Consider the following 25729-nt stretch of genomic DNA (forward strand, 5'->3'; position numbering starts at 1 on the left):
TCATTTTTATTCACATGAAAAATGTGGAAGTCAGGGCTGACCCACTTGGTCTTGAATCTCAATTATGCTGCATTCTCATTGCAAGACATTGGGAAATAGTTTGACCTCTTTCCCTGGGTTATAATAAAAGAAGAGTATCTTTTTCTTTATACATAAAGGGAGCTGTATTTGCCGGATTTTTGACAGGATTACATGTATATATTACCACCTAATAGTTTTTAACATATGCAAGCCATTAGTGTGCTTGCTAATAAGGATACTGTCCTCTTGTTTAGAACACTGAATAAATGGATTGAGAGAAGTCACTGGTGGTGCCCTGAGAAAGCTTAAAAGGTGGGGAACAATGTCCACAAACATATAGCAAAGGTGAATTAATAAAGAAAAATTATTGATTTATAAGAAGGCTTCAAAACTATGCACTTAGAAAACTGATTACCATTTAACTGACTGAGGATTTCCTGCACTTATGATCTACTATGTCACTTATCTTAAATGATATACTGATTTATTTAGTTGTGTTTTATTACACATTAGCATCTCTTTGTTTGATTTTCTATTATTATGTTGCATCTTCCACTCAAATTTCAGGGAGAAAAAATTCTATGGAAGCTTAAGATAGCCACATCACCAAAACTGATAAAGATAACTTTTATTAAGCTGTAAGGATGAGAGGATGAACTTATTTTGTAGGAAGAAGTGTTATCAAGCTTAGTTATCAGAAATAAAGTGAAGTTAATTAGTAAATCTAAATGTAGGGTTATTTATTTAAATAAAAGCAAGGGTTGGCTAAAAGGGGAGAAAGAAACGAGGGGAAGGAAACAATTGGTCACAGCAGAATTATGGAAATTTTCTCATACATTTGACTTCAGAGTTGACTTAGTAAAGCTACTTTGTAACCAAAAGGTGGAGCTGTGCCAAAATCACTCCAAGTCACTGATGGTGAGACATTCAACTTAACATGATAGTAAATGGGAAAAATAAATATAAATAGATTAACAGTAATGAGTGGTCTAATGAGTTACCTTTTGGAGAAAATATAAGAGGGCTCTATGACATGAATGGAAGTGAGTTCATGAGAACTTGAAAAGCTCATTTGAAATCTTGACTTATGATTAGAATAGTCACTTTGTGCTTGAAAGAGCTTCTGGTTCAAGCTCAAAGCTCATGTTTCTCCCAGTGATTTGCACACTAGGTGGGGCAATTAGTCAATCACATTGCATATGCCCTTGGCCCTCTCCATCTCTCAACATCACTGGTTGGGAGAAACCAAATATAAATATAACGTGGCAGAAGCTCATCTTTCTGAGGATCTGTGCATGGGGATTTGAAGCATCCATGGCAACTGTAGCCCTGGGTCTCATTTTGATTTATTTGTTTTACTTCTTCCCAGAGTCTGGTGTTCATCTACAAGCAAAGAGAGCCAGGGTAGAGTCAAGATCCCCATTATGATTTCCATTATGCATACTTAGGAAATAAAAATATAGAGAGAAGTAGAGTTCTGTACAATGGGGAGTGAATATTTATATGCCATTCTCAGGTCAGGGAAATCACTTCTATTGTGAACATGTCTTCGGTTTCAAATGATGACTGCCCTGCTGGCAGATATAATGGAATGCTAACATTAATGGATTTCCAGAACAAGATATGCCAATCCAGGGAGGAAAGTTTATTATATTGAGTGAAAAATTAATGTGAAATTTTGAATTTTTTAAAGTGTAATTAATATTATACTCTAAAATCATAACAGGCTACCTCTAGTTAATGTGGAAGAATGAGCTATTAGGGAACACCAACGATGGGCCAAGCACCCTCATATTGAACACTTAAAATTAGGTGGATATTCTCTTCAAGCCTGATAATCTGGCAAACTTCAGACACCCAGTCTTCTTGGAGTCACCTCATTAAGTTTTCTGCTTAATTTCAGAAAACCTTGATTCCAATTGCCTTAATCCCGCAGTGATCATCCAGATATGCATAGTATTTCATTCACGCATAGTTGCTACCTTTGTTTGTTTCCAAATATATAAAATGATTATGGGAAAAAAGATGCCACAAAGCCACATTTAAAAAATTGTTTTTAACTGATGCATAAAAATTATACATATTTGTGGAGCACCATGTGATGTTTTGATATATAAAGACTTTGTGTAACACTCAAATCAGGGTAAATATTGTCTATTATCTCAAGCATTTATCATTTATTGATATTAAAGACATTAAAACCCTTTCTTTTAGCTTTTTTAATTTTTAAAAATACATAGTAGATTACTTAGGAAATAAAAATATAGAGAGAAGTAGAGTTCTGTACAATGGGGAGTGAATATTTATATGCCATTCTTACCTGTTACCGTCTGTACAATAATGCAGTAGAAATTCCTTTTCCTTCTAACTTAGTAATTGTTGATCAAACTCTCCCATCTGTTCCTTGCTCTATTCTCTCCCCAGTCTCTGGTAACCACCATGTTACTCTCAACATCTGTTGGATCCATGTTTTAATATTCCACATGAGTGAGATCATGTAGTCACTACCTGTCTTTCTGAAAACCACACTTTTTAAAGACACGGATTGAAGCTTTCTTCATGCTGTTGTTTTGCTTCTGTTTGGAGCTCCTCAACTAAGGGAAATTCAACATTCTGTTTTGTCCCTTTGAAGTCTCTACTGTTTTATCAAATTCCTTAGAAGAACAATTTTATTCTGGGCAGTTAATACGATTAACATCAGAGATATTTTTGGCAGTGACTGCTGAAACCTAATCTAGACTTGTGAAAAATGAACATTGTGAGATAGAGATGTTTGAATGAGCTCATATAAATCTTGGTAAGAACTTTACTGTGCATTTTTAGTTCTTTTTTTCTTTTGTAAGATGGGTGGAAAACATGGTGAGACTAAAATACATTTCACAATTTTGCATAGATTTGAAAAAAAAAAAGGTTTTTGGCTGAAAGTTCAACCCCAAGAGATTTTCATATTTACTTAAGTTGTCACACATGTCCCAGTTTTGATAACTATGCTGCATGTGCAGAGAAAAATATATACTTTTTTCTAGCATTGAAACTTCAAGGCTTAATACTGTATTTCATTTCTATCTTTTCCTTTTTTTTTTTTTTTTTGTCTGACTAATGGTGCGTGTCAAGATTCAGCATGTTTCTCCAAAGGTGATGATCAAACAGGGTGTGTAAACAAATGGTAGAGCAAACAAGAATACAGTTTATTTTATTCCTTGGACTATGCTGACCTCAAATCCTTACAAACATTTGCCACCTGTTCCTGTTACTGTCTCTTCTTCTTTCCTCCTGCAGATTCATTCCATTGTTCGAAGGGCCACTTAGAAGTCTCAGATAATTAATCACACAACAATGTTTTTAACATGTCTCTGCCCAGGGAGGCCTTTCAAACATCTAGTCTCTTAGCAAGTGTTCAACGATGGAGTATGTTTTGCCAAGATTGCAGCCTCTCCAGATTCCTGGCTTCCTGTTGCTAGTCTATATTAACCCAGTGTTTCAAAGCTTTATTTCCAACTGCTGGAGAGAACACAGACACAAGATGGCACTGTTCACACATTGTTAAAGGACTAGCAAGCACTGACTCTACTGAACTCAAAAAGCAGTGCTTCCCCGGAAAAACCACAGTATCCTTAGAAACTGGAAGTGAGAGTACATATACAAAGAAACACAATTTTTGAACACTACACTATGAAATAGAAATTTAGACAAAGTAAACTAAGCAGTGAAAAACAGTCTTAATGACCACTGAATTTTCAGGAACAGCTCATTTCAAATGAAATTCAGTTCTAGTTATATTAGTAGTCATGACACTTGGTGTTGGGGTATCCCTCTATTATTTCCAACCATAAGAACTTGGACAAGTTATTCAAGCTTCCTCTGGCTCTAAATGTTCTTACTGCAAAATGGGGTAATAAGACCAATCCTTTTTGATCATTTTGTGAATTGAGCGAACCTGTGGTATAAGTTCATTAATGATACTACATTATAAGTCTTTTGTTGTCTTGTTAATAACTTTGTCATCACCAAAATAACATGAGGCCTAACATAGAAATCTGTATAGAAATTGATTAAATGACTGAAAAAAAATGAACTTAATTGAATTTTGTGTTGACCTACAGATGATACTTAAACAAGAAGCAAGGCATGCATAAAAATAATTAAAGTTACCAATCATGAACTTGGCTGCTTTAATCTTTTACTTAGCAGAGAAATTAACTGAGTTATTGCCAATTAAACTTTAGAAGTTATTTCTTAATTAATATATACCCTTTAAGATTAAAATAATAAAGGAAAATTATATTAAGATTTTCAGAAATTCTGAGAATGAATTATTTTATTTCTACAGGTAGACATGAAAGCTACTATTATTATTCTTTTAAATTCTATTCTATTTATTACTATAATTATATTAAAACAAAAAAAATGAATTCACATACATAAAAAAGACTTACTCAATTTGTAATAGTCAACTTTGCAATAATATTAACTTTAAATGTCAAAAGTTCACGTGGCTGTTTAGACATTATCGAATGTTTAAATATTTATTCTCCTGACCCCAATAGGGTAGAGTTACTCACCCCCTAAAATTCTAGTTTTTATTCATGTTACATTGGCTGCATGCATTTCTTGGTCTCCTTGGAAGTTAGATGTAGCCATGTGACTGAGTTCTATCCAATGAAATATGCATGGAAGCCAGATGTGCTATTCCTATGCCAATGTTTCTAGAAAGTGCATACTTCTGACCCTGAAAAAATCAAGTTTTCCTATTGTTCTTGATGTAAATGACAGAGCAGTCCCAAAGAATGTTAGAGACAAACAATGGAAAGAATCTAGGTTCCTGATTTTCCATATAAAAAAATTCATCCATGGCCCATAACTACTAGGTAAGTGAGGAGTCAACTTTTCATTACCCTAGTTGTATTACCTAAACTCATACTCCCACAATAAATAATCTAGAGATAAATTAGAGTATTTGATCATTCCATTCTTTATAAACTTCTAGGCTATAATAGGGAACAAAAAATCAGAGCCTCTTGATGGGAAGGCCAGGATGCAGCTCATTCATCTCATCAGCAGTTCTACAGGAGGCATGTTCACTTTTCATTAATCTATTTGTTTTCTTAAACTAAAATAACAAATAATAGCTCATTAAGTGTTAAATGTTTGAGTGCATCTGAAGAGTTATCTATTTCTCTCTATTACATTCTTGCTTCATTTCCTTCATTTTCCATCTATATAATTAGGGACATATATTTAAAACTGAAATTAATAGCTGCCACTTATGCTTTCTTAAAGTGGTGAGTAACTTATTTATTTCCTATTTTATTGCATTTATCCTTCTCCTAGAATTTGAAGTATAGCAGATAAGAAAAGTTAAAAAGTCCTTACTTACAGTTATATCTCTGCTGTGGAAGAGAAGACCTGGAGAGATGGCTGGTTGTTCAGCAGAACACAATCCTCAGTCTTTAATGGTGCAGAAATAAATGGAAGCCTGGAGGCAAGCAGGGAGTGTAGAGATAGACTTCTCTGAATAATAGAGTAAGGAAATAAGTTACATGGATATAGAGAAAAGAGATACACAGTCTTTGAAAGAAGTGGGCCTAGACCAAGTTTAATAAAGCTTGATGTACCCAAATGCTTTTGGTATACTTAACAGTGAAGGTTGCATGCTGATTTTTTCCAGTTCTCTGCTCCTGTCTTCCTACTCTGTGCCTTTGGAAACTGGTTCACATAGATTCTTTCTTTCTGGTTCCCAGTTGTACTTGTCTAGTGGGAAGTGAATGAAGAATACTGGAAGGTAGAAGGAGAAAGGATGGAGTATTTATTCCTTCCTCCTCCGCACAGAGTTTTGGGGAGCCCTAAAACCCGATTCAGCACCTGAATCTGATATTCCAACTTCCTTCCATGCCACTCAGGCCTAGGGGGTGAATGTCTTACCTGTTTTGCCATTTCTCCATTTTTGGTTCTCAAACCTCTAAAGGTTCTTTTCAGTTAAGTATTTCTGTGGTGACTCATCTCATGCAAAGACTCTGATTCATAGAGGGGGTTGGTTCTGGTGGGATGTTACAGAAAATGACCTAGTTCATGCTAGATCTGGTCTTCATATTAATGTAAAAGTATTTAAAAGCAAAATTGAAATTATACCGATTGACTGACATGAAAATTATGTGATATTCTGTAAGCAGAGAACACGGAGAGCTCATTCTACATATCTTCCAATTTGCTTCCATATATGTAGGTCTTGTGAACATACTTAACATTTTAATGTCCAAGGCATTTACTCCATAGATTCTTCTATAGAATTAGCTTAAATATACAAACCAAAACAAATCTAATGGTATCCAAGCTTCAACTCCTGCAGCTATTGAGCTTTGGGAGTCTGTGACTTTCAGGATTTAATGGTATGTGTGAATGAAAGGATTCTTTCATTCTTTAGCAGAGAGGATGGAAGAAAATTTCACAGGAATAAAGACAAAATAAAATCAATGATTAATCAGAAGAGGATTCTTGGAGCTAGAAATGTCTGTATGTACTTAAGTACCCTGGGAATTTTAAGAAACCATGGGGCAGCCTTAGATTTCTCACAAAAATTGGATTCAGTAAATAGAGCCAATTTAAAAGATTAATTTCAGGTGACAGAGACACCAGCTAATACCTGAGTAATGTTAAAGAAAAAGTAACCTCAGAGGTGAGGGAGATTCTGGCTAAACTGTTCCAAAATGGCAATATAAGCTAGAGTGATCACATATCCCCTGTAGAACCATGAAGGATGAGAAACCCAGTCAGGGTAATTATCTCTGAGTGATTCCATTTGAGAGGTTCTTGTTAAACCCTGACTTACAGGGTTCCATGCTAAAGCTGAATTTTACAAGCAAGTACTCAAAGAGCCTAGGAGAAAGTTCAAGAATCTGATTAAAGTTTGGTCAAGTAAAGAGCCCTTTTCAGAAACACAAGTCTGAAAGTTGATGTAGTATACACAGACTTATGGTTTGAGTTTCTGTCATAGAATTTGCATAATGTTTTGCCCCATGCTATTTTTTCCTTCAGTGCTGGGGTACCTTATGTTTTTCAAACTTTTTATTCTAGTTATGGATTTATAAAAACAGTTAAGATACTGCAAAGAGTTCTCGCAGACCCCATGCCTACTTTCCTCTATAGTCAAAATTTCACATTAGTATGGTTCACTTAACAACCCCAAATATAGATATTGATATATGATTAGTAATTGAAGTCTTTGAGTGATTCAGATTTCTAAAGAGAAGTTTAAGTGAACAATCTCTTCTCATAGAGGCATTAATCCCATTTTGAGCACTTCATCCTCATAACCTCCCAGAGGCCTTACCCCCAAATACCATCTGATTGGAATTAAGGATATCAACATATGAATTTGGGAAGAACACACATATTCAATCCACAGCAATGTTTGATCTCATTGTTGTGAAACTCAGTTCTTTATCTCCACTCTTCTCAGATTATATCAGGACCTTCTAAATTACATCAGTAAGACTCCATCTTACAAAATGATGTCAATAAATGTGTTACATTTAATTTTTCTAATAATACAAATGACATAGATTTTTTTTAAAATAAGAAAACACCCATTAAAATTTATTACATATGACATCCATCTTGTATTTTGACTTTTTAACAATTTTTTATTTATAGAAATTTTCAGATTTCAATTAAAACAGATAACATAATTTTGCTTCTTTTGCTTTTATTATGCTCACATTGTGTTCTTTAACATTGTTTACTATAACTCAGATTCTATAGTTTACAGTTTTCATCTTGAATGGAATATTTATTTTTCAAACCCAGGATTATTTGTCTTAATTCTGTCATGGTTCAATGAAATTATTTTAAATTATATGTTTATGGTAGGTGAAAATGAATGAATGATTTTTAGCTGACAGGCTGACTATCAGGTATCAGGGGTAGTATTTGTCTCACATAGGAAATGCTATATTCTCTAGCCTGATGTATAATCCTCTAGTTCTTGATCAATTTGTCAGATGTCATCTGGGCCCGTGTCAGCTTGCTTCACTATGAACCACTATATTATTTAATAAACTTTTTATTTATTTAGCACTCACTGTGAAAGAAATATGAGACACTGGATATCCAAGACCAATAAAACATAGATGGGATTTCTGCCTTTAGGAAGACTACAGTCTAGTGAAAGGATAATTTTCAATAACTACAAGTCAAACATAAAAACACAACACCAACAGCTGCTGCTATGAATCTAAGGTATACTATGTACTTTCAAATTATTTTTAATTGACATGGTAAGTATAAAACTTATTGTTTTAACATACACAATTTGGTGCATTTTACTATATTCATAAGTAATATATAATTTCAAAACACTTTGGTCACTCCCCAAAAAGACATTGTATCTGTTACCATTACTTCCAATTCCCCTCTGCCATACACTAAACTATTTTCTGTTTCTGTGAATTTTCTTTTGGTGGGAATTTAATATAAATAGAATTACACAAAATGGAAACTTTGTATCTGACTTTTTTTTTGTTATAATAAAATTTTTAAAGATAATCCATGTAGCATGCATTAATACGTTATTGTTTTATAGCCCAATAATTCTCCATTATATGAATATGCTCATTTTATTTATCACATTCATCATGTAACAGATATTCCAATAATTTACACTTTTTGGCTATTATGTATAATGTTACTATGAACAGTCACTGTAATGTTAGTGTGGACATAAATTCTCAGTTCTTTGGCTGTGTATCTAAGAGCAATCATATGGTAACACAATCTTTAATTTTTCAGAAATTGCCAAATATTTTCCAAAGTAACTATATTACATTACAATCCCATTACTTTATAGTTCCAAATTCTTTATCTTTTCCAACACTTATTATTGACAGTCTTTCTTTCTCTCTTCTTTCTTTCTTTCTTTCTTTCTCTCTTCTTTCTTTCTTTCTTTCTTTTTCTTTCTTTCTTTCTTTATTTTTTAAAGACATACTAGTTGTTATAAATTCTTAATTCATTCTGGGCTTCATTTGTATTTCCTTAATGACTAGTGATATTGATTAAATTGCCATGCATTTTTTGGCTATTTGGACACATTTTTAAGAACTATTTATCTGAATGTTCCCTCCCTCTTTTTTAAAAAATATATTTTTAAGCTATTGATAGACCTTTATTTTATTCATTTATATGCGGTGCTGAGAATAGAACCCAGTGCCTCATACATGCCAGGCAAGTGCGCTACCGCTGAGCTATAGTCCAAACCTCTTTTCCCTCTTTTTAATTGAGTTATTTATCATTAAGTATTTATATATATATTTTGTATTTTCTTAGTGGTTAGTCCAGTTAACATCTAGTTAGGATAAATAACAACTACATTTCAAATTTATACAAAATCTTTTTTCCCACATGCCTCTTTTCCTCTGTCTTTCTTTCTGCTGTTCTTGTCAGGTCATATCTACATCATGTGCCCAACTCAGGTTCATAATTATTTCTTTATGCAGTTGTATCTTGAACACCTTTAAAGAACTTTTCATTTTAGTTGTAGTTCTTAACAACAACAACAACAACAACAACACATCCCTTGTATTTGATTATTTATTTTAAAATTTCTCCTATGGTCTTTATTTGATGAAACATTATTCCCAGTCTTAAGAAATAATTTTCTTTAGTTATTTGAAAATATTTAAAGTAGCTGATGTAAATATGTTTTAGTCTGGCCCATGCTGGACTTCCTAAAGCCACTTTCTATTGATTAATATTTTTTTTCCCTGTGTATGAGTCATATGTCCTTACTTCTTTGTATATTTTATATTTATTTTATTTTACTGTTGAAAACCATGTATTTTAAATAAGGAACGTGGCAAGTGTGGAAGTCAGATCCACCTCTGCATGATTTTTTTGGTTGTAGTTTTTGTTTATTTGGTGACTTCTTAAAAATAAATCTATATAATCTATATTCTTAATTGCATAGAGTCACTGAGTTGTCTGTTTAGTTAGACTAGTGGTGATATGGTCATTGGACAGAAGTTTATTATATAGACCCTGAGTCAATGTTTCCCCATCTTTGCCAAGAGCTCTGTGTGCCGACTGTGGCACACCTTCAAGATTCTGACTATGTGTGACACCTCTGCCTCAGCCTTCATATCCTCTTTGAAAACAGCTTCAAGCTAAGCCAAGGTGAGAAGTTGGGATCTCATGAGGTTATTTCTGAAGATGTTCATGGCCTTGGAAATGTGTCCCCTACCACCTGCTACATACACACACACACACACACACACACACACACATATTGGTGGCTCTCTAGAATCCCAGAAATGTGTCAGATACTTTGAAATCTTCACAGACATCTTATTCTTGAAAATTTAATTTTATGTTTTTTGGCTAGTTTATTCTCCTCCCCATAACATTTGTCATTGCTTCAGGCATCGTGAAGTTAAACTGTTGCCTATAATTGTTTTCAACAAGGGGGAAAAAAGGGTTTTACAATGAGGATATCTTAGGTCAGATTGGGACAGTCTTTCAAGGAGGTCTTCCAAGAAATGACCTGATAGGTCAAATAAGAGCAATTCTCAGAAATGAGACTTTGTTAGATCTCTGTCATCTCCAGGGACTCCTAGGCTTTTGGTTTTCGTCATGGTTATAGGGTTTTGATTTTCAAGACTATCGTAGAACCGGACAGTGAGGATTGAGACAAAGGTAAATTAAATCACTATAAAGCTTGCAATTCTTGCCAAGGTTGAGTAATTTTTCTTCAATCAACACTCTTTAGATTCTTAAGTATCTTGTTAGCTTCCAGAGTTTTGTAAACATTAATTCTGACAACTTATTGACAATTATATCATTGCTTCTATGAAGGATAACATTTGGGGAAGGTTCTTAAGATTGTTGTTTTTGTTGACAGCCTCTGCAATGTTTTGAGTTTAAAGTTTCAGAATAGACTCAAAGAACTCCTAAGGCTTAAAGCATAGAAATGTAGGAAAAGAATAGTTTCATATGAGGCTGAGAGGACAGTTGATGGGCAGATTATTCAGTTTTGTAGATTACATTTATGAGTTTAGTCTTTTTATTAATGAATATCAGAGGGATAGATGTTGGTGGTGGGTTTTCAATAAAAAATAGGCCAAAGGATTGCAGAGAGCATTTCAAAGAGGGAAGCAAGATAAATCCTTGTTAGTGAATGAAAGAGAGTAGAAATGAAGAGATGTGGATAGATTTGGCAGATGTTTAGGAAATAAAATGAATTGCATCACTGGTGGATCAAAGGGGATATTTAAGAAAGAAATTCACAAAGGGATATGATTTTCTTTTACCTGTTACCATGGTTCTACTCTCTTGGCTAAAGCTTCTGATGATCATTACCAACATTTTATGTTAGATGCATGCACAATAAAAAAAAAAAATGAGATCTTCATGAAATCTGGTATCTTCACTCTTTTCCCATCTTTGTTTATCAGCTGAATAAATAAAAAGAAACTCATTCACAGAAGCTCTGGTTTCCATGAAGATAAAGAAGAAACATGGAAGAATGGTTAGTGCTAAGAGAAAAATGAACTGAACACCCTGATCTACCTTCTCAGGATTTTATGAGAATCAACACATAAAAATGCACATCTTTTTGGCAATAGCAGATACTTTCCTTGTAATAATTTTGATAAGGGTATTGACTTAACAGTTCAAAATATTTTCAGTAAATTAAGAAGAGTGAAAGAGTTACTGGAAGACTACAAATCTTGGATAGAAGAAGGGTTTATGTAATTTTTGAGTATGTACTGATTATGTTTTTAATTCTGTTTTATGCATATGCACTAATTAGCTTAGCTAACTTGAAAAGTACTTTTCTTGAACCTCTATTCCCTATCTTTATAGCAGGGTATATCTATCATCTATCTTTTTGTTTTACACGTTATATCAAAATACATATAGACTGTAATATTTAATGTTTTCCAGAGAAATACATATGCACACAATAGGAATAGGCTCAAAGGATTACAGTTTTTCATAAATCCAAAATCGATAGAGCAGAATGGTAGGCTGGAAATTCATACAAGAGTCTATGTAGTTTTGAGTCTGAATTTCACAGAACAGGAGTTAATGTCTCAGACAGTTTAGTTTCTGTGCTACCTTCTTGAGGACAATTATTTGCTCCTCAGGAAACCTCAGAATTTGCTCTTAAGATCTTCAGCTGATTGAGTGAGGTACATCATGGAGGGAAATATATTTTAGTCAGTGTCTATTTACTTAAATGTTATTCACATTTGAATATTCACATTTTGAAAGTTGATTAGACCAATGTTTAATCAACAACAGAAACTCTGGCCTACTCAAGTTCACATATAAATGTAACTATCATATATAACCCCCAAATCATGAGTTTAAAAACAAAGAACATTTCTATGGAGGGGACAAGGAAAAAACAAACTAATCATAAGGCCAACATGACACACAGACAACAGATCACTGCTTTTAACCATGCTATCTATTCAAGAGGTGGATAAAAAACAAAGGTAAGGTCTGCAAATAAGCTATTCTCAGGTATCTTGGTATCCAAGCAATTAGTGCTCATGGTATCCAAACAATTAGTGGTGCTATACCATTAGGGATAGTAGAAGGAAATAGAGGTCTATACCTTTAAAGGGGAAAATGAAAGGGCTCACTGCATCCTGAATACAATACTCTCCTGCTGTCTGAAACTTAGAAGAATTCTTCTGTGTCAGAGGCAGTTGAGTTGGTTATGTGTTAAAAGGAACAAGAAAACAAGAATGTGACTTAAGAAGCAAGAAATATGTCCCAGTGCCACTTTTACAAATAGCAGAAAATGGCCCATAAAGAAACAAATCTATGACTGTGAGTTTTGCAAGGAAAATGGACATTTAAAAAAACTCCAAGAAAGCACATTGTACAATTGAGGTGTGTGAAGTAAATAAACAGATCTCCGGTTAGGAGCTTGGAATTCTTGGTAGAAGATATCCCAAATAATCTTAATCTTTTAACCTAAATCTAATAACCTAAGATATTTAAAATGATATTTTGTTTCAGGAAAAAAAAATTGAGGTAGCTGGGCTCTGGGTTGTACACTTATAATCCTGGCAGCTCAGGAGTCTTAAGCAGGAGGATCATGAGTTCAAAGCCAGCCCCAGCAAAAGTGAGGTGGTAAGCAACTGAGTGCGACCCTGTCTCTAAATAAAATACAAAATAGGGCTGCGGATGAGGCTCAATGGTCAAGTGACCTTGAACTCAATCCCTGGTATGTCCCCTGCCCCTCAAAAAAATTTGCAGGCTGTACACTGAGTATCAAAATGAGATTAATAGCTGAATACTCAGGTTCAATTTTAGGTAGAATTTTTGAAAGAGTAGAACTATAACAGCAGGGGAAGCTGTGTGAGAGGGTGAACATTTAGAGTTATGTGTAACTAAGCAGAACTAAGAAGGCAGGAAAGTAAATATCGGCATCAAGACTAAACTTCTTAGGTTTAAGCTAACTGACTTTATGATCTTACCTCACTTTAAGATTGTATGGTTCTAAAATTTATATTCCCTGTACTAAATTTATATTTTACTTTAAATATCCCATTTTAGCTATGCTTATGAATAGCTGAAGGAATAAATTAGCATACACTTCAACATATCTCAGTATTTTGATTTTTTGGTATTACATTTAAAGTAGCATGCATAAAATGGAAAGTTTCAGGCAGAGTTTATTTTTAGTTGCTATACTTATTTTTCTCTTGTTTTAGGTCATGTTTCCTATTTCAGAATTGAGTTATTTAAAATTTGCAAAGAAGGTGAGCTAGATTCTTTGTTTGTTTGTTTCCATTAACTTTCTAGGACACAAGAGTGCATGCATGGAGACTGAACTATAGGATAAAATTTTGAAAGCTGAGAAATAAATACATTTTTAGGAGTCTTATGGAGATGGAGGTGCAAAAAGTAGTTTTTATGGTTCCCAGGCTTTTAGGATGTCATTAATCCATAAAATTTATTTTTACTTTAAAGAAAGAGGACTGACATAGGGTTGTCAATGCTGTTGTTCAACTAAGTCTAGATTAAATTAAAACAAAGAGAAAAACACTGAAATTTAATACTGCCACCATTTCCTAGAAAAGAAAGCTTTTAATATATAAATATAAAATTTATTTCTTGGGTTACATGAAAATATTAAGCATCTGGTGTAGTACCTGTTCTAATTGACTAGCCAAAATTAATTGCTAAATTGTACTATTGAGTGACATCTAAGATCAGCATTTGATTGACATAATCTCAGGATAAAGCATTGTCCTTTATATCTTCCCTGATAAGTTAGTCACATTGGCATTTTTCTGCATTTGCTAGGTTGCAGAAACAGTCAAATGCTAGCATTTGCAAATGTTGACTTTTGATAACTTTTCTGTGACAGGGACTCCTAGAGTTATCCTAGAGCAAAGCTATGATGAATTCAGAATGTTGTGAAAAATACTCAGTTCTGATGTATGAACTCACTGTCCTAGATTTTTTAAGGCATAAATTGGTCCTTTAGGGGAGATTTAACTAGAGAAAGGCAGCACCTTCTATGGAAATTGTGGGGAAATAGTTTTAACACAATTCATCATTAAGTGTATTATAAGGGGTTTTGACGCAAATATATAAATGCTATGATAATTTAGAGTAAAGGGCTGGTTAGGTAGAAGTGAATCTAATATGAAAAGACCTCACAACTTTCCAAGGCAAAATATTTTATTTTTAATCTGTGAGAATTTTAATTTGCTATGTTGCAAATAATTCTAGAGATCTATCATTAGATTTTGGGTATTTAAAGTCTGAAAAAAAGTGACTAAGAAAGAATAGTATTCATGCTCCATCTGTGCTTCTTGCTTGTAATGACATCTAGTTTCTTAACACATAACTCTCTTGGGGCTTTAGAATTTAAGATGTTCTAGCTGCTCCCAAATCAACTATGGTAAATAGCCAGGTTGATGTATTAAGTATTCAGTAAAGTCATAATCATGAACTTGCTGGGCATACAGAGGAATGAAAACAATTTCCTTTTCTTGGCTCTTGCTCTTATTTTACATTTTAAAATTAGATTTCACTCAGTGACTTCCAAACTACATCATGTTCTGCCTTCATCAACTATGCCCTGTTTTTATTCATTTTTTGAATGGCATAGACCCAAAAGTAAAATTACTTGAATTGAAGGGGAAGATAGATTTAGAATTTTTTTTTTTCTGAAGCAGAATACAGAAGCCAGATATTCATATGTGATTCATTAGACCTCTGGTGGAATCTTTTAACCCAGGGATGCTTAACTACTAAGCCACATACTCAACCCTTTTTATTTTTTATATTGAGACAGGATCTCACTAAGTTGCATAGGGCTTTGCTAAATTGCTGAGGCTTACCTTGAACTTGTGACCTCCTGCCTCAATTTCCTGAGCTGCTGAGATTACAGGTGTGCACCACCACATCTGGCTCTGCAGGAATCAAGAAGCACACAGAAAATGTTATTTTGTGAACACTATTATTTCCAACACATCAACTTGTCCATTAAAAATGTAATGTTATGGAGTTGTATATATTCTTTCTAGTTGTAAAAGTTTCAAAATGAAACATTTCAACATGAGCTTCAGATATACACACGTGCACACCTACAAGCAGGCACAGTCACACATGTGCATGTAATCTAGAAGTCTCTCTATAAATAAATATTAGTTTTATATATTTCATAATGACAACATCATGAAAAATGTATTATGAGCCATTTATAAAATCCCAACCATTTTCTTGTGACAAATTGATATGTCACTGTTATGGACACAAAAATTATTTTGTTTTGAAGTGTTTTCCAAAAGGAGATATCTAATGGGCCATGGAAAGAAATTGGAAATTAATCTCTGAGCATTGAATGAATTGTTATCAAATGGAAATGACAGCTGAAGTTCCTAGAGGAGTGGACTGAGAATAATTTGGATTCTGGGTATTGAAGTATGTAACTTGTACAGAGACTAAGAACTAAGACCACCTATCAACATGATAACTATTTGTGGCAGAAAAATTTTAGGCTGTGATATTAGACTGCAAGTAAGTAAGTTGTGTCACTGCTTTAGGGAATGGTTGTTAATCAAAGTATTAGAGCAAATAGTCTACTCACCTGGGAAGAGAATTGTCTTTTAGGATAATAATCTATTTATCCAAACTCATCCAGGGCCCTTGACTCACTCTGTCCAACTGTCCTAAACTATTATCTTGTAAACTTTCTCAAATCTTCCAAGTTCCTCACCTTGAAAAAACTCTCCTTAAATTATCCAAAGTCATGCCCCCAAATCTTTCTTATATAATTTCATCTTAATTTCTCCCTTTGACCTGCTATTGGCATCCTTAAGATGGAAGTGTCTCCTGTCTCAAAATTTAACAAATTTAGACTTTCTTTAGTTTAGGCCAAGTCTCTGATGTTACCAACTCTATATTTGTTGACATTTAAAAATCTGAACAGGTCATCACTTGATACAATGGACATTCTTGAAAAAGGACATGAAAAGCTAATGAAAGTTGAACAAGCCTCCTAAACTTTCCCAAGTGACTGATAGAAGCACATCTTAAAAGCATCACAGACCAAAGGAAAACAGCTTCAAAAGAAATTAATGGAAGTTTGAATGAAGACTCTCATCTTCAGCAAAATCTGGAACCACTTAACTGAGAAACTGCAATGGAAGAAAAGGGTGGGAGAAAACAAAGAATAAATAGACACTGGAGCCTGGAGAATGACACAGCCTACTAATGATAAAAAATAAAATCTAATTAAAGGCAATTAAAATCTTAGAGTGAATTCCTGATGAATATCAAAATAACCATAGGGAGCTGGTCCTGAGTAATGTAACGGACACAGAGAAAACAGTCTGGGGCTGTGCTTGGCTAGGGTTCTTTTTGTGTAGGCAGAGAAGAGGAATGAAGGATGACTTAGATTTTTTTTAATAACTCCTTTATATTGTTTAGAACTACTTTAGATAAGGCTTAGTAAAGTCTTAATCAGTAAAATCATTTGAAAACTCATCAAAGTGTAGCTATACCTTAGCAAGAGTTTTCTTTTCTGGGAATTGAGTATGGAGTAAGCTATATTTGTCTTGAACTTCCACTTGGTTTCTATAATACCTGAAAGTCCTCACGACCAGGTGATATTACCTGTCAGTTGCTCCCACAGTAGGGACTGGAACAGCAGGTCCAGCAAGGACTCAAGTGCAGGATTAAGATTCCTAAGATTGCCTTTATAATATATATTAAGTTAATATGGTGCTTCTAGTAATGGACACCAAGATGAATGTCATGTTTAACCTACTAGAGTGCATAGTCACTAGAAAAAGACTCATAGACTAGAGAGAATCATATGTGATATCTACACTCTTCACTGGAACTATGCCTGATTATTTGTCCCAGAAGCAAGCTGGGGTGGGAGGGAAGGTCAGGAAGGATTTTGAAGGAATTGGCCTCTAGGCTGAACAAGAGTTATTTACAATGCTTTTAAATCATTAAGGCATATATGAATCACACGGGCATCATTTTACCAGGTAAGTTCTGATTCTTCTGATTCTTCAGGTCTGAGATGGTCTGGCATTGCTACTAAATGATGCCTAGACTGGGACCAGAGTAAGAATCTTCAGAGGGTTATGGAGTAGGATATGGGAAAAGTTGACAAGTAGGGGCATTTCTGGCAGAAAGCACAGCCCAGACAAACACAGCACACAAACAATTAGGTCAAGGGAGGTAGGGAATGAGTTGGAACAATTAAAATTATGGAGTCCAGGTCTCAGGCAGAATAAAGCAGAACCAGAGTCTAATTTGCGCAGATGTGCTGTTCCCAATTATCCTTGCAAATGCTTCTATTCACCATACATGAATTTTGTCTTCAGAACACTTCTGGTTTCAGAAGGGCAGCAATAACCACATATTCTAAATTTCCCTTGAGACATTTAGGACCCCCCCTGTGTCAGTTAACAGACCCATATCTACTCAGTTATCTATTTCAGGAATCCAGAAACATATCTTTATTCCTTACCTTCTACTTCCAATCTAACCTGTAATCCCTTAGTCTCTACCTCCGAATTCCTTCTATTATCCTCTATCTCAACACCATCATCCAAGAGCAAAGTGCCATTATCTCTTCCCTGCATCATGACCACTCTTGTCTCATGCTTATTACTGAGTTTCCCACTAGCCGTTTCCCATCCAGTCCCCCCAACCACCTACCCTGGCTGGCAGAGTGAATTCTCAAACCAGAGAGCTAAACTCATTAAGTATAAATCCAGACCTTGACATGCATGTGAAGAATGAAAGCAGAACCTCCTCCTTATTTCCCCTCCAACATCTCCTTGGCTCTGGGTCATGACTGCCAAGGGTGAACACATATCCCAGTATGCCATGGATGGTCCAGACTGATTCTTGGTTTGTGTATGGCAAATTACTGAGAGTTCCCTTTTAAATTGATTTTGTTAGCACACACAAAAATATATGGGCACAAAATAAATGACTTACCTGAGTTCAAGCTTTTCTAGTGAAAACTGCAATATTTTTTTCAAGATGAACTCTTGAGCATGATAGAAAATGAATTAAACTAAATCTAATTGTAATCAGTAACAATCAAAGAAACACATTGCTTTGTCAATTTAACCAACAAAGGGACATTAGATCTTTAAGATGATTCCACATTTTTGAAGGTCAAATATAAGTTGTCTTAGTTTTGAGAATATTCTAATAGAAAATGAATGATATATGGGATAAACATAATGTCAAACATCATTACAGTGTATTGTGTCACCAGAAGATACTGCACTTGAAAATCTTTTCACAGAAGCTCATTTCCAAGGAGAGTTAATGTGATGTGATGCTCCTCTCAATTACACACAAATGAGTCATCTGTTTGACTCAGGTTCAAGTACATTTTTGTGGTGAAATAAGATTGAGGCTGTAAATATAAAGACATGAAGTTGCTATGCCATGAAGAGGGCTAGTAGAAAGACCATATGGAGACACTGCAAACACATATGTTTTGGGATCTCTGTTAAAAACTCTGATTTAGTTATTCTTGGCTGGGACCTAGACATCTATATTTATTTTCAGATTATTTTCATGATTTTGATGTACAGCAGAATTAGAAAACCAGTGCACCAGGATATAAACTCTAGACCTAACGTGAAGAGACATGAATATTCTTTTAATTCAGCCTGAAAAGCCTCACTTCTCATATCTCCTGATCCATGGTTTATGACATCGTGAGTTGGCCCTTCGGTTTCCATTCTGTGCTTCTCTACGATGATGTCTGCTTTTGAACTGTGGAACATTTTAGATTTTGGATTTTCAGATGAGGCATACTCAACCTGTAGCAGGATTTTTGATGGTATAATCCAAGAAGGTAAAATGTTTTTGAAGGTAGCTCAGGAAGTCAGAATTTTGGAATAGACTGAAAAGTATTTTTACAAGGCAAACCACAACAAATAGCATATTTGAAAGAAAACTGTCATTTTAATGGAATGAACAAAACATTGAGGTTGCCTTGACTCTGATTTAGAAAAACATTTACCTTCACTTGTTTGTAGGTAAATTGATCAGTAGTAGATAAAGGGAGAATCATAAGACATTAATTATTCATATATATTTGTTATTTAGAAGTAAACCTAAGTTAACCTGAAAATTTTTATTTTGGAAATACGGCTTCTCTTTAAGTTCTTCAGAGAGTAATAACATAGTTTTCCAACCCAATCCATATTTCAAAATGAGTATTGGAATATGAATGGTTTTCAATAAATATTTGTTAGTTTTCAATTTTATTTAAATAGTGATGGCAATAAACCATCAGCATTCATTCCCCTTTCTACCAAAAAGTTATTTATATATAACTAAAATCCCAATTAAAAATCTTCCAAACCTTACCTGGAGGTTACCTAGTATAATATTAACACATCTAAATAATACTTAAGATTTTAGATGAAAAAGAGAAATGCCCTTCTTACTGCCTGGCAGATTGCAAATCTGATTTCTCCCCTCAGCCGTCATGGAGGGTGCATGCTGTGAGCAGGGAAGAGATGGGCAACACTGTTCATGCAGGAATAAATCCGGAAGCAGTTCATGAGCTGGTTTCAATGAGATTTCTGAAGAATTGTACTTTTCATAGGCTCTATTGCAGGAAAAATATCACAATAGGATTTAATAAAATCAGAGGTTAGTAATAGGAACATCCTGGGAAAATAAAAAATAAAATTTTCTACCTCATAAAATATACCTTTCCCACTGAAATTTCCAGGGTATTATAGATGAAATTGCATGAAGGATGAGAAAAGCACATAAAGATGGTGATTGTTTTTTAGCCTTTAAAACAGATAGATTGCTTTTTCTATGTACCTGCTCAAGCCTGAGTTTAGGGATTAGCTCTTTTCCAAATGATTATGGCATCATGAAATGATCAGAGGGCTGCCTCCTCGGCTGTGCTTCAGGTGTTAATGAGAGGTGTTGAAGACCTGGGAGAAGTTGGTAGGAATTGAGAGGCTAATTTTCCACTACAAATTGTTAGAATATTATTGAGGTGAGGTGTTCATAGTTTTCTGTTTTGTGCCATTTTGGAACTCATTCTGAAAAAGACTGTTTATATCATTCCTTCTCCCATTAACAGCTGAGCTCTTTACAATGTTTTAATCATTTTTATTAAGAACTCATTCACATCCCTATATTAGATTCACATATGTTTATAACTGCAAGTGCAGAAAAAAAACATAATGCTGAAACCAAACATTTAGAAAGGAACACAAGTAACGATGAATAAAAGATTATGCTTAAGCAATAATAAATCAATTATAACAAATAATTATTGTGGTTAAATTTCTATGACATTCAAGAAAATGAGCAAAAAAAAATACATGTTAAAGCCAGAAGAACAGAATAATAATAAACCAAATAAAATAATACATCTATTTAGTAGGATATATCCTGCTCATCTTATGTTGCTTCTATTGGATGCACAAGAACTATTGGAACCACATTGTTTTAGACTGGAGTTGCATGATACTACTTTACATTGAATTATTTCTTTAGAGTAATCAGTTCATTGAAGATAAGAGGAAATTTTGAGCCAAGGCTGTTAATACTCACACTATCAGGATTGGCCCCCATCTGATGCGGGGTCTTCTCTCTGCTGTTTGCCATGATTAACCAATGGCTTGACAGCATATCTCCAGCATGAATATTAACTACCAGTACATCATGTGTAGGGAGGAAAGAGCTCTTTAACCTCTAACCACCAGTAGTACTTATAATAAGTGTAGTCACCCTGTATAAGAAGAAGGATGACTCCTGTGGATTGGAATTGTGAGAGAGGCTATTATAGGGGGATGGATTTGGGGGCAAATAAAGCAAAATGCTTTCCAGGAAGAGAAGACAAGCATGAAAACACAGAAGATAATGCAAAAAGATGAAAGGAAAGATAGTGGGGAGATCACACTGATAATTCCATTCTACATACTTAAACATTGATTGACTTATTTACTTTTGCACTTTTGATACAGGCTAACTAATGATCCACCTTCCTGCCTTCATTCCTTTAATTAAACACACAACATTTATCCAGTGAGAAATTTTCACACACTAATGAACACAGATATATGGACACATAAGCTATGGTATACATGATTGTCTTAAGTGCAAAGAAAAATATAATAAAGCAATATGGGAAGACAGTGGATGGAACAATTCTTTCTTCCTGGGAAGGGAGTGGTCAGGGAAGCCTGCTTAGAACTTAGTCTTAAATTGAGGCATTTGGTTAGGTTACAATGCCAAAAGCCATTGTGAGTTCTTATTGTTGGAAATGAGACTTGGAAAATTCCTTTGACCTTGAAATGCTATGAATTGCTGGGAATCTTAGATCCCTGTAAACAAGTTTTTCCTGTCTGCCTATCTTGTATTCCTGAACCTGCTCAACACTGAATGAGGTATAACTTGAATTCATTCCTGGTCTATAACTGCCAGCAACTTGAACTTCGGAGATTACCTTTATAAGGAGTCTATCCCTAGTCTTTAGCAAATGCATGTACATTTTTATCTAGTTTACCAATTATATTTTTCTAAATAACCCATTTCATTTTAAGCTTTATTTTAAAATATTATAAAGTAATATATAAAATATATACATAAAAGTTAAAGATGAATAAAAAGTAGGGGCTGGGGTTGTGGTTCAGTGGTGAGGGGCTTGCCTAGTATGTGTGAGGCACTGGGTTTGATTCTCAGCACCATATTTAAATAAATTTTTAAAAAGTCCACTGACAACCAAAAAGTACTTTAAAAAAAGATAAAACAAAACAAATACCTACCTATCCCATAAAATAGAACAGATTTAAAACTAAATGATACCTCTGACTTTCATAAGAGTGGATAGACCTGGGAAATACAAGTGTTATTATCATTGGCTTATTTTAAGATTTTTGTCTCTGTTCAATATTCAGTGAGTTTCTTTTTTATGGTGATTGCATTCTGTCTCATGCCAAACTCCTTCCCAGGGATTATGAAATGCATTCTTTTGCCAAAAGCTCATTTTTTTCTGGAATGAAAGAATCATTTTGAATTCCACATTCTAGTGTAATGTATGTACAGCTGATGTTCAGTTCCCAAATATTTCTTCCTTTCCAAAGTTAGCTTTCCAAAGTCTTCAGCTAGAAGAAAAGTACATCTCCCGTATTATTTTTTTGGTAGTTAACTGAGGATTTCAAAATTATTTCTTAAAATACACAAGAAATCTGCTCCAAAACAAATTAACAAATTTGGTTAGTTTTGGTCAACTCCCAACTGTAGTTGTGTTGACATAAATAGCTACTCTGCTTTAAAAGAGAAAATAAAAGTGATTTATTTTGAGCACTAAATACATGACTGTAGCCCAGGAACATGACTTAAGTTATTTTGGATGATTGTTACTAGAATTCTAGACCCAAAGGACAGGCTCTGGAGTTTCTAAAAGACTAGGTCAGACCACTGATGTCCAAAATCCAAATAGCAGAAAGATGCACGGTGGAACACAGAAAAGGATTTCATTTCAGTGTGGCCCAAATGGGGACGGTATTGTCTTTAGATTGCTGACGACTGGTCCAGGACTATACAGAGGAAGCACAAGGGCAGAAGCCTCTAGAGTAGGTGGGATTCCAGCAGGCATCACCATCCCTGGCCATTGAGTAATGCTTAAATCAGATTAAATATGTCCATCTTTTGAAATATTTATCATTTATTTTTGGTGAAAACATTTAAAATTCTTTCTCCTAGGTTTTTTGTTTGTTTGTACTAATTAATTATACATGACAGTAGAATGCACTTTTACACATCATACATAAATGGAGTATAACTTCTCATTCTTCTGGTTGTACATGATGGAGAATCACACTGGAGGTGTAGTCATATATGCATATAGGGTAATACTGTCCTATTCATTCTACTGTCCCTCCTACCCCCATACTCCTTCCTTTCCCTTCAATCCCCTCTGCCTAATCCAAGTTTCTCTTAGTTTTTGAATTCTACTGTCACTGATTGTTATCCATAGTCATCCTGCTATACATCACACACCAGAATTTCTCACTCTTATTGATTTTAAGTTTGTATCCATTGATCATACTTTCCCCCATTTCTCTAAACCCCTGCTTTCCCAGCTTCTGATGACCACAATTCTACTTTCAACTTGTATACGATCACATTTTTAGATTCAAAGTATGAGTGAGATCTTGTATTACTTGTCTTTCTGTGCTTGGCTTATTTCACTGGACATTGCAATTTTTGTTGCTGTAAATGAGAGGATTTCATTCTTTTTTTAAAATAACTGAATAGTATTATGTTTTCAACTATTTCCTCTCATTCTACTGTTTCTTAATTCTGATGATATTTCCTTTGCTGTGCAGAAGTTTTTTAGGATTAAAAATTTCCATTTGTCTTTTCCTGTTTTTACTTCCTCTACTTTTGGAAATCATTTCACCGATCTTTAATCTGTTTTAACTTTTTTTTTCAAACTTTGTTTCAATTTATTTCTATTTTGATCATTTTCTTTCTTTCTATTAAGTTTGGGTATGTTTTATTCTTATCTTAGTTTTGTGAATGGAGTTGAGATCTTTTATTTGAGATCTTTCTGCTCTTTTGTTGTAGGTGATGATTGCTGTAAACCTCCCTGTTGTATTGCTTTGCTGTGTTCCATGGGCTTTTTAGAGTTGTGACTCCATGTTTCTGTGTTTTAGCAGCTCTCACTGGAATGTTCTTGTAGATATCTATAAGGTTCATTTCACTTAGGTGAAATTTAGGTTGGCTATTTCTTGGTTAATTTTCTCTCTGAATGACCTGTCCATTTGAAAACCATAAAATTTTAAAGTCCCCAATTATCATTTTATTGGAGTCTCTTTCTCCCTTTAGGTCTTTTAATATTTGCTTTCTATATTTGGATGCTCTAATATTGTTTGCATATATATATTTAGAATTAATATTTCTTCTTGATTAAATTGGCCCTATAATCAGTGTATGAACTTCCTTATTTCTTTTACTCCTTTTGATTTGAAGTCTTTTTTATCTGATAGAAGTATTATTATTCCTACTTTCTTTGGGATTTTATTTACATTTAAAATCTTATTCCCTACCTTCACTTTCAGTGTATGCCTATTCTTAGAATTGAAGTGGATTTAGTGTAAGCAATAAGTAGTTGGATTTTATATTTTCAGGAACCCAGTCACTTTATATCTTATAATTTATGAATTTAATCCATTTGTACCTACAGTAATTATCAATAGGTAAGTTGTACTACAGTCAATTTTAACTTGTTTTCCAATTGTATTGTAGTGTTTTTTTTTTCTTTTTTCACTCTTTTAGACTCTTTGTGGTTAAGAGATTTACTTTAGTAGTTTGTTTTGATTTCCTTGCTTATTATTTTTGGCTTGTCTCTTACAGATTTTTGCTTGTGGCTATCATAAAATTCACAAAATCTTCTTTTGATTAAAAAAATTAGTTTGCAGTCTCTGTGAGTGAATTGGGGCACTCTTTTGTATTATTTATTTCTTTTCTCTTGCTGCATGAAAATACTTTCTTCATCTTTCACCTTTGAGGCTTGATTACAATATTAACTGGGGCAAACTTGAGTAGAATCTCGTGCCTTTATACTTCCTGTACTTGGGTTTTGTATCCTTCTCTAGGTTTGGAAATTTTTATGTTATTATCACTTCAGATGATATTTTTACCCTTTTGGCATTCTCAAATCCTTTTAAATCTCAATAATCCAGATATTTGTTATATTAAATAATAATTTAATACTGCCCAAATGTTTTCATAGATATTTTTTCATTCCTTGTCCTTCTTTATTCTTTTTCTCTCCAAGTGTATATTTTTTAGATATCCTATTTTCAAGCTCACTAATTTATTTTGTTTGAGCTATGCTGCTATTTATGGCTTGTATTATATTTTTATTTCTGTTATTTTATTTTTTTTAGATAAGGATTTTATTTTTTATTTATTTTATTTATTTTTATTCATATATGACAGCAGAATGCATTACAATTCTTATTATACATATATAGCACAATTTTTCATATCTTTGGTTGTATACAATGATCTTTTAAAACTGCTTTCATTTCTGTGTTACACTTTTGTTTCAGAGTATTGAATGATTTTTCTGTATTTCCTTGAAGTTAATTGAGTTTCCTTAATATGGCTGCTTTATGTTCCCTAAGAGTGTACCCTTGCTCTTTATTATTTGATC

The sequence above is a fragment of the Marmota monax genome, unplaced genomic scaffold (genome assembly GCF_021218885.2).
Source record: "Marmota monax isolate L192 unplaced genomic scaffold, Marmota_monax_Labrador192_F-V1.1 WCK01_AAM20220418_F8-fsc00016, whole genome shotgun sequence".
Lineage (NCBI taxonomy): Eukaryota > Metazoa > Chordata > Mammalia > Rodentia > Sciuridae > Marmota > Marmota monax.